This window comes from Aristolochia californica, unplaced genomic scaffold (assembly GCF_029961685.1).
Source record: "Aristolochia californica isolate CCGP_79_NKW_82.1479 unplaced genomic scaffold, dmAriCali1.0.hap1 SCAF_15, whole genome shotgun sequence".
NCBI lineage: Eukaryota > Viridiplantae > Streptophyta > Magnoliopsida > Piperales > Aristolochiaceae > Aristolochia > Aristolochia californica.
In genome coordinates this window covers 6,042,820-6,060,848 of record NW_027181826.1, presented here as the reverse complement: position 1 = coordinate 6,060,848, position 18,029 = coordinate 6,042,820, and positions in this window count along the sequence as shown.

The following is an 18,029-nucleotide window of genomic DNA, read 5'->3' as shown; positions in this document are numbered from 1 at the left end:
TGGTGCCAAATTGATTTTGAGAATCGAGTCAGCTCGGTCTTCACTCGGGTGAGTCAACCCAAATCGTCTGATTCGACCCTTAATGTTCGAGTCTCGTCAACCCGTCCGACTCGTCTCAACTAGCTCAATCCTATGCAACTAGACCGAGTCGATTTGTTATTTAAATGAAACTTTTTAACCTAAGTTTCAATTTTTTTTTATTTCCGCTCATTGGAGGTCGTCTTCAACCTCCAGCCACGCTCAGAGGGGACGCTCGGCCCTTTGCCGGACGTCGGCCACCGTCGTTTGATAGTGACACAGGCCAACGACTTCCACGGAGGCCCGAGAACGAACACACTGAAGAGCCTCACTCTTCACGAAATGTCACTATATCAAAGAGGAGAGCTCTGATACCACATGTAGGATCTTTATATCATGAATTTCTAAATAAAAACATAAATGAAACTCATGAACATACCTCCTGACATGGTGTCAATTTCCAGAATGCGGCGTCTATCTTCTCTGGCGAACAGAGTGAACAGTGTTGTCTCGTTTATCGCAGAGGCTCGTCGATGACAACGTTCAGGCATGCCTCTATTAGACCAAACCCCCTCTTATAGCCTCTTCACCATCAAAGGAGACTACCAAATCGACGAGAAACCATAAGGTTGTAACCGGCGACCACCTTCAATGGAAAATCAAGGACTAATGGGTTACTTAAGTGATATTTTGTGAACCGTCATACATGGAAGACATTGTAGCAATCCCACTCTCTCTCTGCTATCTCCTCTCAGGCAGAAAACGAGTGAGGAATACCGGAGTTTCGTAGGTGTTTATAGAAGAATCACGCTTTAGTTAAGATTATTTAAGATTTAATCATGATTCTAACGGTTTTCAGGTTCTAACAAGTATCACACACGCTTTAGTTAAGATTTAATCATGATTCTAATAGTTTCTTGGTACTAACAAAAATCATAAACACTTTAGTTAAGATTTAATCATGATTTTAATGGTTTCCTGGTTCTAACAAGAATCACACTCCACTCAGCTCAACACTCTTTTGTATAAGTTATTAAAATTAAATATTTATTGATTATTTATTAATTTAAAACAAGTTAAAATCTATATTAGTTTAGTCAAATAAAACTATCTTATAAAAATTAAATCTATCAAAGAAATTTTATATAATAAAACACCCTCTTTTTTAATTTTCTAAATTCATTCTTTCAATATTATATTTAATTAATATTTAAAAATTTAAAATTAGATACTTTAAAAGTAATAATTTGATTAAAATTTGGATATTATAAAACCAAGGATTTTTTTAATCATCTTAATTTAAAGTATAATTAATTATTAATTTCAAAATATTTATGATCTATTTTAGTTTAGTTAAAAAACTATCTTAAAAATTTTAAATCTATCATAGTAATTTTATATAATAAAAATACACTTTTTTTATTTATATAAATTTATTATTTTTATATTATATTTAATTACTATTTTAAGACTGAGAAGTTAGATATCGTCAAAGTGAGAATTTGGATATTATAAAATTATATATTATTTAAGTATTTTATTCTTATCTATTTAATTAAATTAATTAACTTTATTTATATTTTAAAATTATTTTTTAATGTTATCAAGTTAAAATCTTTCTTCACTTATTAATAGAAAAGTTAAATGAAAATATCTTACAAATTTTAAATATATGAGAGTATTTTATTAAGAAATTCCTTCTACACTTTCTACTATACTTTCCATTGTGCTCACTGTAAATCTAAAAAGTACACAAAATTAGTTCAAAGAATTCAAAAAGTGCACATCTCTGTGCATGTATGTTAATTGACAAAGACCAATGACTTAGTCAAGAAACAAACATTGAATATTAATGAGGACAGTCAAGAAATGACTTAGATTACTAATAATTTCTAGGAACTTGTGCTATTAATCCCTTTAGATTTTTTTAATACTGCTTATAAGAAAACTCAAGATACCATAAACAGGCATGACACTTGAACCAAAGAAGTCCCCAACATGGACATTGAGCAAAAGGCTCAATCCTTTTATCGAAATCATGATCAACCAGTAAAAAAATCAAATGTCTTGGTTGCTCACAACTTTCTCTAGGGAAAAACAATAATCCACCTAAAAAACAAGGAGATGATCATTGGTGGAGATTATCATATGAATCCATGAAGAAACCCTCCCAAAAACAAGAATGAAAATCTCATGAAAAACACTCCAGTGCCTCCATGGAAGCCGCCTTGATTTCTTGGACTAACTAATGACCGAAACTGATTCTTTTTCAAATTCTAAAAGATTTAAGAAGATATTGTTGTGAATCTTTAGACTATGGATGATTGCTTGGACTGCATCACTGGTTGAAGCAGAGGTACCCAGAAGTCTAGTGTAAGGGACCAAAGTGAACCCTTTCATGCATGTACCTATCACATAGCATCCTTTATATTTAGCTCAACATCAAGCAATCAACATTTATTCTTCAAGCTACATCCATGGCATGCACATAATTCATGGCAAACTCTATTTACATACCAAATAATATTTTCCCCTTTCAATCTCTTATGGGCCTCTTTCTTTTGAAAAAAAATGTAATATTATAGGATATACGGTGGACTTGTTCCTCCACAAAGCTCAATACCAACATTAATGTTGTGAACTGAGTTGTAGAGTATCAAATTTTACACATATCATATTAGAATGATAGTGTTAACCAAGGGAAAAAAAGGTTGTTGTTTTAGCTAGAAAGAGAGTTTATAACACACATGGGCTACCAAATGCCCTAGGTGTCCTTTATACAACAATATTGTTATTTGGAACCCATAAAAAAAACATTGATATATTACAGGAAACATTCACAACTTCACAAGTACTTTCAAGCATTCTTTCTAAAGTACAGACTTGCAAAAAAACAGCACATATGCTCTCTTACTGGCTAATAGAAAGAATTAAGCAAAATCAAATCCAAAGGATATGACAAACAATGTTCAAAAAAAAGAACAAAGAACCAACTAGAAATTTTCCTCAAGACACTTACATTAGCACGGGCAGCTACCGTAAAGGTACTTGTCCTAGAAAAGAAGGTTTGATCATACCAAATGGTTTACACAAGTACACAAATTTGTCCATTCTAAGGCTTCTTAAGGCTGGCACTAATACAAGCCTAAGAAACCCAAAAAATCCATAAATGTAAAAAATGCCCTGAATTGCCCACCATTTAGTTACGTATACCTTCTTCACCTATTTTAGAAGCACAAGAAATATGGAACCAAAAGAAAGAGAACGTGAAAGCATCTTACCAAAAAAAAAAAAAGGCAAGAGAATTATGATTAGTAGATTAATAGCCAGACATTGCAACCACATCAGTTTCTAGAGAGTGCTAATAATGTTAGCAATTAGTCAAAATTTGTCTAGACATGAAATACAAAAAGAAAACAAAATCTCCAACATTAATTTACATAATTTGACTACTACTACTACACTTATTTGGAAAACTGGGTAGGTCAATAAGAAAGATATCTTCAAAGGAGTGGGAAATTTTGGAAACATATCCCATTCTTGAAAACATTAAGCAGGACTCTTCACCAAGAGAAAGGATTCATTACAGACAGTAAAAAGGAGTGTTTCAATTTTTTTTTTCTTTGGAAAGCTCCCATTCATGTCTCTGGAGCATTGCTTTATTACAGGAACTCCAAAGGACTCTAGTACAACCAATGTGCTTGTAACCCATTTGGGACTACAACAACGGGTCTTGTTGAAGTCAATTGCAAGTATCAACTAAGTCAGGAAGAGAGTACCTGTTGATGGCAACTAAGTATCAACAACGGCTACCTGCCATGAAATATAAATCTCTTAGTACTAACAGTTTACTATGCTTATTCATTTTATCTGGAAAGGCCATTCTGTACACAACTAAGTGAGAGTGGCTAAGAGTGGCTTTTCCAACTCTTTTCCAAGTAAAATACAGATTCACTTCATTCAAAATAAAAAATTATTTGATGAACATTTTGTTAGCTCATTGCAACAACTTAACATAAATTAGATAAACATCTCCACCACCATGAGATAATGATTTAGAATCAAGAGATGTGTTAGAAACACATTGCACCTGCTGAGATAAGGACTTAAGGTCTGTTGAGAGTCCACTATTTTCAAGTCGATTAATCACAAAGCTTCACCCAAAAAAAAAAAGGATCAATACATGATTTAAGTTGAAAAGCACAAATCCAGTAGTTTGTGCATGGCTTAACAGAGTAGCTCAACCAGAATGACCCATTGGGCCCTCTAGATTTTGCGGCCAACACACATATAAATCAAGCTCATGTAATTCATTTCTCATGTTCAGATAGGTCCATTGAGATTTTTCAAAACAATGCAAAATCAGGTTACAAACATTATGACTAAATTTTTAACAAGATGAGCAGAGATCTTAGTTATGCTGCTTGATCTTCCATGCAAAGAAATGTTGGCATTTAACGAATGGTGCATTTATGGAAGGGCCCTAACACTACTCATTTTCATAAAGGGGTAAAAAAAAAAAAAACAAATACCATACCCTTTTGTGTTTTTACTTTAATCATTTAGGTCAAAGCAAAGAAAACGACATTCTTTACAGAACAAAGATTCTTGCTGCAAAAAATTCACACAGGCCAAGCAAAGATTTTTAACAGAGATATGGACATGAACACCTAGCTATGAATTACAGCCATTGTGTGGCACAAGAAATGTGTTCTGTACGAGGGTACCTATGATAGCTACAAACAAAGCATAGCTAAGTAAGCCAAGGCTTCCATTTTTAAGAAAGGAAGAAGCATTGCTTCATTCAATTATTACAACTTTCAGCCTCTATAGTCAGAAAATAGAAGCCATGTCCAATATATATGGTTTAATTTGCAGATTGATAAGGTCTAAAGTGCTGACATGCCCATGGTGGTCCTAATTACAGATTGACCCACAGGATGAACATCTAATTTCCTTGTGGCCCACTCCAGACCACTGGAAGAAAGTAAAGTAGAAGTTGCAAGAATACGATGATCAAGCTGCAACACAAGTATAAATCATGAGCATCTTATAGATCAAAAGCATAGCTTCTTACATTCTCTAGATAAAAAAATTCAAAACTGAATCATATAATAAAAATTGAAGCACCAAAATAAATACAATTAATATGATGACAAAATTAGAATTATTAAAGGTATAAAAATCTCTGATATAGATCATTCATGCAACATGCTCTGGTTGCCATGCTAAAATATCTTATATCATGTGCTTTTGTCTTACAATTCCCCATCCGAATGGTAGGTTCCAAAGGGCAGCTGACATTTTCGCATTAGTCCACAAACCTCACCTTAAAGTGAACTTGATATTCAAAGCTCTGTAGTCATTTCCAAAACAATTTGAGAATGAAGTCGAGACACATAACGATGATTACATGGACTTGTCTGAGCTACGTAATGAAATTATCAACACAGTTTCTCAGCTAGATACCCCTAGGATATACACTCCTCACAAACCAATTAGTTGCTCATTCATAGGGATTTAGGGTCTTCAACAACACTTTACTGTTGGTGACTAAATTTCCCTTTAAACAATTGTCATTAAGTTGAACTCCGCAATGCGGTAAAATATTGCTGCTGTCGGCTATTATTAAAGGTAATTTTCAGAAACAATCGGTGATGACAAGGACCTCTATCTACAATTATTGGCAGTTCCACTTATCAACAAGGATACCAAGATAGGTGAGCAACAAAGAGGCCGAGGATATAATTGTGTACTGTGTTCTTGCTGGTTACCTACAGCAGGGACTGAGGCCATAATTGTGTACTGTGTTCTTGCTAGTTATCTACCGCAGTGGCTGACTATGTTTGATCACCAAAAGCAACAAGAGTTTCTAATAGAAAACAAGTATGCAAGGGTTCTGAAATTACACCCTTTCCTAATGACACCTATACAGACAGGCCGAGAGAAAAGTACTGAAAAAAAAAAATGTAAAACTCACTGAATAAGTTCAGTGTCTAAGTGGGAGAACCAAGTGTTACAACTTTCAGCCTCTGTAGTCGTAAAATAGAAGCCATGTCCAATATATATGGTTTAATTTACAGATTGATATGTCCAATATATATGATTTGAATAGCTTCACCGAGGTAGAGTCAGATATTCCCAAGGGCCCTGAATATGTGATGAGAGGAGTTCTACTAGAATCCTGAATACCCCATCAAAACCTACCACTCTAGGATTAACAAAGGCACTACCATCAAAGTTATGTTTGATGATGCCCAATGGAGGAGGTTGTCGTTCAATCATAGCTGGGTGCTTGAAAGGGGCAGACATGGGCAAAAGCACGTCAATTGACCCAATGAGGGACATCCAATAGGTTAGCAAATTCCATCCTTGTGTGGAGCTACAAAGAAACATGCCCTACAATGCAATATGCAATTGACAGTATCTTCCACACTACCAAATTTTCAAGTGAATCTTCGATTGTTCCTCTCAATCCAAAGGCACCAATGGATACCAAGTATGCCGAGAGGAGCAACTTTCCCAATTTGGGAATAGATATTCCCAAGAGCAGTCGACAAGTTCCGATGAGATCATTTGGGAGACAAAGTTGTAGGCTAATATGGTGAAGGATGGCATATGGGCAATGAAGGAGGAGGTGGCTGACATTTTCATCGTTAGAATTGCAGAGCGGGCAAAGGATGCTCAGATTGAGGTTGCCTCGCCTATGGAGGTTGTCCACTGTAAGGATTTTATTCTAAGCAAGCACTCCAGAGGAAGAATTTTACTTTGATAGGGGTCGAGAGTCTCCATGCAATGACAGCCTTGTGCTCAACATGGCAAGTAATCCATCCCATAATGTGCCTTTGCACTGGGAAGAGTGGGGAATTGGGTAGTAGGTCTTGCAATAGGTTTTCCGGTCAGACAAGGGGGGTCTGGTGGTAAGAAGCTTCACAGGCAGTCCAGGAATAGGCTTATCCAAATTGAGACTTTGTGTGTTCAAGGATGTAGAGACAAGCCATAACAGTGCCCTTCCAGACACTAAATGATCTTACACTCCCATGTGTCATTGTACTCGAACATGGAAAAATAGTAAACCAAATTAGTAGACTAAAGCTCTTGCGAGCCTCTGCTAGAATGCTTGCCAGAGGTGACCCGCTCGAGTTAGAGTGATGAAAAAGGAACACGTCAACCAGGAATGGAGATAAAGGAACATTTGTCTCCATTACTAATATTAACACAGATGCATTCCCAAATCGCCCTTCCATGTCAGTGATAGTAAGAGTTGTATCTTCATATGTGAAATGAAATCCGTTACATCTCTTAAATCTATTGGTTTTACTCTGAACAGTCTTTCAACTGCTGCTGTTTTCTCGTCTTGGTCTGTACTCAAGAATGCCACGCTGAATGTGGGGTTGGGGGGCCCTGGCCTCCTTCTCAGCAGTGCTTCGCTAGATGGTACCAGCCGAACAAAGCCACCCTGAATCCACCGACTCGTCAGCCAATCAGCAACCTTCAAACCTCCATCGTTGTTTTCTCTTACACTTGCTTCCTACCCTGCCTTCCTCCTTGCATTCCTTGCCTTCAGTCGGTCCTTCTCTTGCTGTCGCTTACACTCTAGATCAAAGTAATTTTATATAGTAAAACACCCACTCTTTTTTAATTTTCTAAATTTATGATTTTTATATCATATTTAATTACTATTTAAAAATAAAAAATTAGATATTTTAAAATTATTAATTTCATTAATATTTGGATATTATAAAACTATGGATTTGTTTAATCATTTTAATTTTATCATCTTAATTTAATGTTAAATTAATTATTAATATTAAAATATTTAAAATCCATTTTAGTTTAGTTAAAAAACTATCTTAAAATTTTTTATTTTTTATATATTTAATTAAACTAATTAACTTTATTTAAATTTTAAAATTATTTTTTAATGTTCTCAAGTTAAAATCTATCTTCACTTATTAATAGAAAAGTTAAATAAAACTATCTTACAAATTTTAAATATATAAGACTATTATATTAAAAAAAATCCTTCTACACTTTCTAAAATACTTTCTATTGTGCTCACTAACACAAAAAAAAAAAAAATACTTTACACTATAATTTTCGTTGCTGAATTTTTAGTCGTGGAATCATCAAGATAAAAAATAAAAAAATATTTTTTTTAATTCTTTTCTATTGGAGGAGCTCATCTTCAACCTTCTATTGTTAACCATCGCTACTTTGTTGGTTCAACGAAGCCATTTCCCTAGTGAACCACTTAGCAAGCTACCCTTGTAGCAAGAATCACTACGGAATGTATTACTTAAAATGTAATGAAGCAATTTTTTTTGTATATTTACCAATGTAAATAATCCAAACAAATAAACAGCGTGTCATTATAATCTTTCATGTCGAGTTAGATTATAACACATATGCGATTTATGTTTCTTTATCATGGGACCCAGAAATGTTTTTGTAAATGAATATTCTAGGCCTATAGGCAATCTAGAATTTTTTTTTAAATATTTCTTTCTCATCCTGACTAATCACTTAAATAGAATATTTACCCTGTAAGGTTAAATAATTATATCTCAATGATTAATCACAATTTTTTATGACATTAAATTTATGTGACTAAACTTAATGTCACTAGACATTTGCATAATTAAGAATGTTGTAGCAATTACTCAAATATTCAAAATACCAAAAATATGACATAAAAAATAATTGACTAAAATGAATATCAATTAATAATCCTTATATTTAGGTAAACATAAAATATGCATAAAAAAATTGAATTGTGCATAAAACCTAAATAATTTTTGCACGATGATTGAAATTGCATAAAAATAAATTACTACAATTTTAATATATATTTTATGTGTATCCAACTATAACACATAAAACCAATCGGGCATAATGGTCACTAGCGCCATATTTCTTTCTAGCGTGCAGGTTTGAATCCCCGTTGGCAGACCAAGTCAATTCGTTATTTAAATGAAACTTTTTAACTTAAGTTTCATTTTTTTTTTATTTCTGCACACTAGAGGTCGTCTTCAACCTCCAGCTACGCACAAAGGGGACGCTCGGCTTCCACCGTTGGCCCTTTGCCGGACGTCGGCCGCCGTCGTTTGACTGTGACACCAGTCAACACATAGCACCGGCCATCGGCACTCCACGGAGTCCCAAGATTGAACAAACCGAAGAGCGTACACAGAGCGTCAATCTTCACAAAATGTCGCAATATCAGAGAGGGGAGCTCTCATACCACATGTAGGATCTTTATATCATGAATTTCTCAATAAAAACATAAATGAAACCCATGAACATACTTCCTGATGTGGCGTCAATTTTCGGTGTGCGGCGTCTATCATCTCCGGCGAACAAAGTGAACAGCGTTGTCTAGTCTATCGCAGAGGCTCGTCGATGGCAACGTTCAGCCATGCCTCTGCCAGACCAGACCCCCTTTTATAGCCTCCTCTCCATCAAAGGAGACCACCAAACCGATGGGAAACCGTAAGGTTGTAATCGGCAACCACCTTCAATGAAAAATTGACAACGGATGGGTCACTTAAGTGACAGTTCGTGAACTGTCTTACACTGTAGACATTGCAGCAATCTCACTCTCTCTCTGAGATCTCCTCTCAGGCAGAAGACGAGTGAGGAATACCGAAGTTTCTTAGGTGTTTAAAGAAGAATCACATGCACTTTAGTTAAGATTAGTTAATATTTAATCATGATTCTAACAGTTTTCAGGTTCTGACAAGAATCACACGCGCTTTAGTTTAAGATTTAATAATGATTCTAATGGTTTCCTGGTTCTAATAAGAATTACAAGCGCTTTAGTTAAGATTTATTCATGACTTTAATGGTTTCCTGATTCTAACAAGAATCACACATGCTTTAGTTAAGATTTAATCACGATTCTAATGGTTTCCTGTTTCTAACCGTGTCTGTTTCTCTTCCCTGTCTTCTCCACTCCTCACTCACACTCCACTCAACTCAACACTCTTTTGTAAAAGTTATTAAAAGTAAATAATTTTTAATTATTTATTAATTTAAAACAAGTTAAAATCTATAGAAGTTAAGTCAAATAAAACTATCTTATAACAATTAAATCTATCAAAGTAATTTTATATAATAAAACACCTTTTTTTTAATTTTCTAAATTCAATGTTTTAATATTATATTTAATTACTATTTAAAATTTTAAAATTAGATATTTTAAAAGTAATGATTTGATTAAAATTTGGATATTATAAAACTAAGGATTTTTTTAATCATCTTAACTTAATGTTTAATTAATTATTACTTTAAAAATATTTAAAATCTATTTAAGTTTAGTTAAAAACTATCTTAAAAAATTTAAATCTATCATTGTAATTTTATATAATAAAAATACACTCTTTTTTATTTATATAAATTTATTATTTTTATATTATATGTAATTACTGTTTTAAGATTGAGAAGTTAGATATCGTGAAAGTGAGAACTTGGATAGTATAAAATTAAATATTTTTTTAATTATTTAATTTTTATTTATTTAATTAATTAATTTAATTTATTTAAATTTTAAAATTATTTTTTAATGTTATCTAGTTAAAAATCTATCTACACTTATTAATAGAAAAGAAAAATAAAACTATCTTAAAATTTTTAAGTATATAAGAGTATTTTATTAATAAATTCCTTTTACACTTTCTACTACACTTTCCATTGTGCTCACTAACACAAAAAAACCTACTTTACCCTATAATTTTCGTTGTCGTGGAATCTTCATGATAAAATACAAAAAAAAAAAAAAAACTATGATATTTTCCATTAGAGGAGCTCATCATCAACCTTCTGTTGTTAACTGTCCCCACTTTGTTGGTTTAATGAAGCATTTTTCCTTACGAACCACTTAGCAAACCACCCTTGAAATTCAACCGAGTTGACCCACTTTTGGACCTGGCCAAGTTAGGGCTAAAGGTTAGACTTACCCTGAGTAAATGCTTCAACTCGCCTCTAACATTCACGATATTTGAGGATAGTTGATAGCTAAGCTACTTAAATAAATTAAATTGATAATTAAATTCTTAAAAATATTTAGAACTATATTTATCATAATAGATTTATATATATGATTAAAATAATTTATTTTATTTTATTTTTAAATTAATTTTTTTTGTTGTAATTAAAACAACGACTAAAGTTCGATTTCATGTTTTAATTCCGTCAACAAGACTAACTATCAACTTGAACTTCAATTTTTAGCACGAGGCAAGCAAGGACATGACTACAAAATCGAAGTGAATAGATAGGGATATGAAGATAAATTGAAGTGAATAACCGTATTCCATGGAGGTGATAAGACACAGTTTCCCACCATCTTAAGAAAGGTTAAATGAGCAAAATTAGTCGAAAATTTTCTAGATCTTTAAATGAAAAAAAATTAATTTGAACATATAAAAATTCAAATTAAATTGTGATTCGTAAGTTCATGAGCAAGTCAAAAAAGGACTTGACCGAAATAGAATGATCAAGTCATGTTCTTCCACTCGACTCGTCTAAGTCTTAGTGTGATCTGACTCACTCGATATGTGAGTGAACTTAATGAATATAAAAATCACGATTCATGAATATGAATTCTACAATTTAGTTAGTTATATGGGTTGTTAGTGTTCTCTTTTAAAAAAAAAACATTTTCTCATTTTGTTCATATTTTTGTTATGTGTATAACTCAAAGTACAAAAACAACGATCAAAGTAGTGAATTATATACATCGTATAAATACTAAAAACCAATATATGAAAACCCTCCACTTTTGTCTATTTATGTGCTACATATGGTCCTATGATTAAAACTCGAGGCCCCATGTTGGGACCTTTTGAGTTCACTTTAGAGTCCAAATTGAGGCAAGGTCTAATTGAGTTAAGCAACGGTTTGCTTGAATAGTCTTGAGTTAAGACTTTGGGCGAGGTTTGACCAAGTCGAATCTTTCCAAATCTCTACCAAGGTGTTATAACTTAGAATTTGAACTCAGCCTAGGTCCCTAAAAGTCATAAGTAGAACACCTAAGTTGGCTCAAGACATCGACATACTTAAGTGACATTTTGGGATAAGTCGAAGAAAACCCACCCATTATAGAAAATTCAAGTTCGAGTATTACCCTAAACCCTGAATCCCTCACTTAACCCAATCAATTTTAAATCCGAGTCAACTCGGCTAGGTCAAGAATCAGGACACCAGGTCCCGACTTCCATACACTATACTTGTTTTTAAAAAGCCGCAAATTTTAAATCCATTAAGGGGTAAAACATCTCCCAGGAAAGCAATTTCCCCGTCGAAACAACCGTCGACGGCCCATTCAATATATTTTACCTTAAGCTACATAAATAAATTAAAATGATAATTTAAGTTCCTAAAAATGTTTAGCTTAACTACATTTATCAAAAGAGATTTAAATATGACTGAATAAATAAAAATAATTTGATTCTTATTTTTTATTTAAAAATAATTATTTATTTTCTATAATTACGACAAGGACTAAAAATTTGATTTCTTGATTTACATTGGTCAGCGATAGTAACTTTCTACCTGAACTTCAATTTTTGGCTTAAGGATAGCATCGATATGACTAAAAAATCGATGTGAATAAGTGGGAATATAAATCGAAGTGAATAAATATAAGTGATAAGAAACCAATTTTTCCACTGTCTTAAGAAAAGTTAAACGAGTAAAATAAAAAATATGTGATGTTTAAATTTTAAAAAATTCTAATCAAATGAAAATTATATTTTCTTCCAAACATGCTAGTAAATATTTACTTTTCAATGGAGTTGATTAAAAACTTGATTTTTAATAGACTTAATAAAGGTTAAACGAGCAAAATTAGAAGAACTTTACCCTTAAATATGTACTATTTAATCGAGGTGCTAAAAAACTGGTTTTCCAAAAATTTTAAAAAAGGTTAACCATGCAAAAATTAAAAGAACTTTTTCAAGTCTTCGTATGACGAAAAATTTTAATCAAATAAAAAATTATATTTTCTTCCAACACTTTTCAAAATACCCAAACACACCCTTATTATTTACTCTTGTATGAGTTCTCTGTCAGCAAAATTAGAAGAAAAATTTTAGATATCTAAATAAAAAATGATTTCAATAAAAAAATTATATTTTTTTCCAACTCTTTCTATATTCACTATTTTAACATTATATTTAATTACTGTTTAAAATTTATAAATTATTTATATTAAAATTAATAATTTGAGTAAAATTAGGATATTATAAAACTAAGGATTTGTTTAATAATTTTACTTTTCTAATCTTAATATCCTAATTTTACTTTTCTAATCTTAATTTAATGTTTAATTAATAATTAATTTAAAAATATTTAAAATCTATTTTTTAGTCAAATAAAACTATCTTTTAAAAGTTAAATCTATCAAAGTAATTTTATATAGTAAAACATCCTCTCATTTTTAATTTTCTAAATTTATGATTTTTATATTATACATAATTACTATTTAAAAATTAAAAATTAGATATATTAAAATTATTATTTTCTTTAATATTTGAATATTATAAAACTAAGGATTTTTTTAATCATGTTACTTTTATCAACTTAATTTAATTTTAAATTAATTATTAATTTAAGATTATTTAAAATCCATTTTAGTTTATTTATAATACTATCTTAACAAATTTTAATATATCATAGTAATTTTTTATAATAAAAATACCGTATTTTTTTTATAAATTTTCATTTTTACATTATATTTATTTACTATTTTAAGACTAAGAATTTAGAGATCGTAATAGTGAGAATTTGGTTATTATAAAATTATATATATTTTTAAACTATTTTAGTTTTTTATTTAATTAAATTAATTAACTTGATTTAAATTTAAAATTATTTTTTAATGTTGTCAAGTGAAAATATTTCTTCACTTATTAATAGAAAAGTTAAATAAAACTATCTTACAAATTTTAAATATATAAGACTATTTTATTAATAAATTTCTTCTACACTTTCTACTATACTTTCCATTGTGCTCACTAACACAAAAAAATTACTGTACACTATAATTTTTCGTTGTTGAATTTTTAGTCGTGGAATCTTCATGAAAAAAAAAACACTATGATCTTTTCCATTGGTGGAGCTCATCATCAACCTTCTATTGTTAACAGTCGCTACTTTGTTGGTTCAATGAAGCCATTTCCCTTGCGAACCACTTAGCTAGCCACCTTTGTAGCAATAATCACTGCGGAATGTATTACTTAACATGTAAATAGTGTGTCATTATAATATTTCCTGTTGGCTTAGATTATAACACATATGCAATATATGTCTCTTTATGACGGGACTCAAAAATTTGTTTGTAAATGAATATTCTAGGCTTGTAGGCAATCTAGAATTTTTTTTTAAATATTTCTTTCCCATCTTGACTAATCACTTAAATAGAATATTTATCCTATAGGGTTAAATAAGTATATCTCCATGATTAATCACAATATTTTATGTCATTAAATTTATGTAACTAAGCTTAATATCACTAAGCATTTGTATAATTAAGAATGTTGTAGCAATTACTTAATTATTCAAATGTATACCAAAAATATGACATAAAAAAACAGAAATATGCATAAAACCTAAATAAATTGTGCACAATTATTGTAGTTGCATAAAAACAAATTACTGCAATTTTAATATATATTTTATGTGTATCCAACTACAACACATAAAGCTAGTCGGGCTTAATGGTCACTGGCGCCAAATTCATTTTGAGAATCGAGTCAGCTTGGTCTTCACTTGGGTGAGTCTACCCGAATCGTCTGATTCGACCCTTGATGTCTGAGTCTCGTGAACCCATCCAACTCGTCTCAACTAGCTCGATCCTATGCAACTGGACCGAGTCGATTTGTTATTTAAATGAAACTTTTTAACCTAAGTTTCAATTTATTTTTTATTTTCGCTCATTGGAGGTCATCTTCAACCTCCAGCCACGAGCAGAGGGGATGCTCGGCCCTTTGCCGGACGTCGGCCGCCGTCGTTTGACAATGACGCAGGCCAGCGGCTCTCCACGGAGGTCCGAGAACGAACACATTGAAGAGCGTCGCTCTTCACGAAATGTCACTATATCAGAGAGGAGAGCTCTGATACCACATGTAGGATCTTTATATCATGAATTTCTAAATAAAAACATACATGAAACTCATGAACATACCTCCAGACATGGTGTCAATTTTTGGCATGCGGCGTCTATCGTCTCCGGCGAACAGAGTGAACGGTGTTGTCTCGTTTATAGTAGAGGCTCGTCGATGGCAACGTTCACGCATGCCTTTATTAGACCAAACCCCCTCTTATAGCCTCTTCACCACCAAAGAAAACCACCAAATCGACGAAAAATCGTAAGGTTGTAACCGGCGACCACCTTCAATGAAAAATCAACGACTGATGGGTCACTTAAGTGACAGTTTGTGAACCGTCATACATGGAAGACATTGTAGCAATCCCACTCTCTCTCTGATATCTCCTCTCATGTAGAAGACGAGTGAGGAATACCGAAATTTCGTAGGTGTTTATAGAAGAATCACACACGCTTTAGTTAAGATTATTTAAGATTTAATCATGATTCTAATGGTTTTCATGTTCTAACAAGTATCACACACGCTTTAGTTAAGATTTAATCATGATTCTAACAGTTTCCTGGTTCTAACAAGAATCACAAACACCTTAGTTAAGATTTAATCATGATTCTAACAGTTTCCTGGTTCTAACAAGAATCACAAACACCTTAGTTAAGATTTAATCATGATTTTAATGGTTTCCTAGTTCTAACAAGAATCACACTTGCTTTAGTTAAGATTTAATCACGATTCTAACGGTTTCCTGGTTCTATCCGTGTCTGTTTCTCTTACATGTCTTATCCACACCTCACTCACACTCCACTCAGCTCAACACTCTTTTGTATAACTTATGAAAAGTAAATACTTTTTAATTATTTATTAATTTTAAACAAGTTAAAATCTATATTAGTTTAGTCAAATAAAACTATCTTATAAAAATTAAATATATCAAAGTAATTTTATATAATAAAACTCCCACTTTTTTAATTTTCTAAATTCATTCTTTTAATATTATATTTAATTACTATTTTAAGACTGAGAAGTTAGATATCGTCAAAGTGATAATTTGGATATTATTAAATTATATATTTGTTTAACTATTTTATTATTATATATTTAATTAAATTAATTAACTTTATTTAAATTTTAAAATTATTCTTTAATGTTATCAAGTTAAAATCTATCTTCACTTATTAATAGAAAAGTTAAATAAAACTATCTTACAAATTTTAAATATATAAGAGTATTTTATTAAGAAATTCCTTCTACACTTTCTACTATACTTTCCATTGTGCTCACTAACAATCTAACAAGTGAACAAAATTAGTTCAAAGAATTCAAAAAACACTCATCTCTGTGCATGTATGTTAATTAACAAAGACAAATGACTTAGTCAAGAAACAAACATTGAATATTAATGAGGACAGTCAAGAAATGACTTAGATTACTAATAATCTCTAGGAACTTGTGCTATTAATCCCTTTAGATTTTTTTAATACTGCTTATAAGAAAACTCAGAATACCATAAAAAAGCATGACACACTTGAACTAAAGAAGTCCCCAACATGGACATTGAGCAAAAGGCTCAATCCTTTTATCGAAATCATGATCAACAAGTAAAAAAATCAAATGTCTTGGTCGCTCACAACTTTCTCTAGGGAAAAACAATAATCCACCTCAAAAACAAAGAGAGATTCTCGGTAACTCGTTTGTTAGGAAAGTCATTGGTGGAGATGATCATATGAATCCATGAAGAAACCCTTCCAAAAACAAGATTGAAAATCTCATGAAAAACACTCCAATGCCTCCATGGAAGCTGCCTTGATTTCTTGGACTAACTAATGACCGAAACCGATTCTTTTCAAATTCTAAACGATTTAAGAAGATATTCTTGTGAATCTTCAGACTATGGATGATTGCTTGGACTGCATCACTGGTTGAAGTAGAGGTACCCAGAAGTCCAGTGCAAGGGACCAAAGTGAACCCTTTCATGCATGTACCTATCACATAGCATCCTTTATATTTAGCTCAACATCAACCAATCAAAATTTATTGTTTGAGCTACATCCATAGCATGCACATAATTCATGGCAAACTTTATTTACATACCAAATAATATTTGCCCCTTTCAATCTCTTGTGGGCATCTTTCGTTTGAAAAAAAATGTAATATTATTGGATATACTGTGGACTTGTTCCTCCACAAAGCTCAATATCAACATTAATGTTGTGAACTGAGTTGTAGAGTATCAAATTTTACACATATCATCTTAGAATGATAATGTTAACCAAGGGAAAAAAAGGTTGTTGTTTTAGCTAGAAAGAGAGTTTATAACACACATGGGCTAACAAAGGCCCTAGGTGTCCTTTATACAACAATATTGTTATTTGAAACCCATAAAAAAAAACATTGATATATTACAGGAAACATTCACAACTTCACAGCTACTTTCAAGCATTCTTTCTAAAGTACAGACTTGCAAAAAAGCAGCACATATGCTCTCTTACTGGCTAATAGAAAGAATTAAGCAAAATCAAATCCAAAGGACAAGACAAAAAATGTACAAAAAAGAGAACAAGGAAAAAGCTAGTTCAGAGACAAAGAACCAACTAGAAATTTTCTTCAAGACACTAACATTAGCACAGGCAGCTACCATAAAGGTACTTGTCCTAGAAAAGAAGGTTTGATCAGACCAAATGGTTTACACAAGTACACAAATTTGTCCATTTTAAGGCTTCTTAAGGCTGGCACTAGTACAAGCCTAAGAAACCCAAAAAACCCATAAATGTAAAAAATGCCCTGAATTGCCCACCATTTAGTTAAGTATACCTTATTCACCTATTTTAGAAGCACAAGAAATATGGAACCAAAAGAAAGAGATACTGAGAAAGAGAACGTGAAAGCATCTTACCAAAAAAAAAA